Below are 2518 nucleotides of genomic sequence, written 5' to 3' on the forward strand. Positions count from 1 at the left end.
GGAGCCGGTTGCCCACGCCCAGCGGGAGCCTGCGTCGCGGGCGGAGGGAGCGTGGGGGGCGCCGTGGCCTGGCCCCGGTCAGCCAGGACTCCTGGGGTCTGGATGCCGCAGGGGGTGGGGGCCGTGCTCAGCCCCCGCTTCCTGACAGCCCGATCCGCCCACCCCGACCCCGGAGCAGGAGACAGCCCCAACGGGGACCCTGCGCTCTGCAGCCTGCGCCAGCCCCACAGCAGCAACCGGGTGCGCAGGTGACCTGGGGTGTTGGACTGGCACAGCGACCCCCCGGAGCCCAGGTGCCCCCCAGGCCGTCACCGGCAGGGCTGCGCGGGGCAGGTGTTTCCCTGGGGATGGGAAGTCCCGACTGCCTGATCCCCACCTGGAGTCGGCGCCCCCCAGAACCGCAGCGCCCGGCCCCTCGCAGCCCCCTCCTGGCCCCAAGCCAGCACTCCCCGAGAGTGGCCTGAGCCCCGCAGCCCAGACACCCCCGTCCCCTCCCCGCAACCCACTCCCCAGTGCAGGAGACCGGGTGCCGAGCAGGGTCTGGAGCCGGCCCTGAAGGCACCGGGGACTTCAGCAAGGCTTGAGACAAGGTCCCAAATGACCTTCCATAAATGGTCCCTGTTTGGGATGAAGAGAAGCAAACGGGGGTCCCACGGGGGTCCCGCAGGGGTCTGCATTGGGACCGGGGCTGTTAGACGCCTTCATAAATGATCTGGAAAAGGGGTGAGCAGTGCGGCGGCCCGATTTGCAGATGACACGAACTGATTGAAAGTGGAAAGATCAAGATGGACTGTGAGGAACTACAGCGGGATCAGGCAGGACCGAGCAAATAGGCAACGCGATGGCAGATGAAACTCAATGTAGGCAAGGGCAAACTGATGCCCCTGGGCAAAAATGACTCAGATTCCACCTATGCTAGGACAGGCAGTACCTGAGCTGTAGAGATCAGAGCCCGTGCCCCTCACTCCCTGCTCCAGAGCTCCCGAAGCGGGGGCTCGTGGCCACCGCATGTGGCAGGAGCTGAGAGTTTGTCCAGATCCACCAAGGGACTGGACACAGTCTTGGAGGAAAGGGGCTTCGGGAGCTCTGGAGCAGGGAGCGAGGGGCACGGGCTCGGCACCAGCCCTGCCTGGATCCTCAGTGCTGGAGGCTGCAGGGGAGGAGAGGAGTAGAGAAAACCCTGCTCAGACCCGTTCGCTCCCCCTTCCCGCCCCTGCTCTCTGTCCGGCTTGACAGGCCTCTTTGACACGTATTGGAGACGTGATCATACAAGGGAGAGGAAAGCAGCCCCAGCCCCCTAGCCAGAGCCAGCTTCCCGCTGGGATGGATTGTAGCTTGGCCAGGGCCAGGAGGAGGCTGACCAGGAGTCCCCAGGACTCGGTGGTGACACAGGTGGGTGCATCAGCAAACGGGTGCAGGGACAAGAGCAGCCCGAGCCTCGGCAGGATGTCTCGGAGGAGGCAGCGCAGGGGCTGCAGCCGAGCGCTCGCCAGGTCTGCCCCTGCTCTCGGGAGGGGCAGGGGTCAGCGGTGTCCGTGAAGCGTGCCAGGTACACGCCTGCCTTGTGCGACGCGGGAGAAGGGCGAGGCGCGCCTGGGGCTGACCAGTGCCTGGCGGCTCTTACGCTCTAAGCGACTTGGAGCCACGGGGGCTGGACGGAGGTGGACGCTACTACAAGGTGCACAGACACCGGGCTCAGCAGCCACAAGCAATGGATCCCTGGCGAGATGGCGGGAGGTTTGGAGTGGACATTATTAGTCCTCTGCCTGCTCCTTGTCTTTATTGATGCTGTGGTGCTGACACAGGAAGCTGCTGCAGCAAGTTTGCAGATGACACGAAACGGGAAGGGCTGGGAACCGGCTGGGAGATGCGAGCGCGATTCAGAAGGATCTCGGCGGGTGGGCTGGAGCAACGGGATGAAGTTCAGTGAGGACAAGTGCAAGGGGCTGCAGCTCGGGAAGAACAATGGATAACACAAACACAGAATGGGGAGCAGAGGCTGGACGGCAGCGCCATGGAGGTGGATGTGGGGTCCTGGTAGACCACAGACTCACTCGGAGTCTGCCGTGTGCTGCAGCCACACAAAAGGCCAATGTGGGGCTCGCCGGAGCAGGGTCAAGGGCTTGCGTGGGGCTTTCCAGCCGAGTTGTGGCAAGGGTCACAGGCGATGGGGGCAGGCTGCAGCTTGGTGGCAATCGCACGGGCAGACGGCAGGTTTGGTGTTGGTGCTGTCACGGATCAGCCCCGGCAGGCTCTGTGCAGAGCTGCTGAAAGTTGCGGTTCCCCGCGCACCCATCCGGTGCAAGACATGGGGGGTGATGGTGCCTCTCCTGCACACTGCGTGCGGGTCTGGGCTCCACATCTTTAAAAGGGATGGAGAAGTGAGAGAGGGTCCAGAGGCAGCAACACAGATGACCAAGGGCTTGCAAGGCAAGTCCTGCAAGGAGAGGCTGAAGGAACTGGAGACATGCAGCTTGCAGAAAAGGTGCTGAAGACGGGCCATGACAGCAGTCTGCAA

The sequence above is a fragment of the Alligator sinensis genome, unplaced genomic scaffold (assembly GCF_000455745.1).
Source record: "Alligator sinensis unplaced genomic scaffold, ASM45574v1 scaffold8_1, whole genome shotgun sequence".
Classification (NCBI taxonomy): Eukaryota; Metazoa; Chordata; order Crocodylia; family Alligatoridae; genus Alligator; species Alligator sinensis.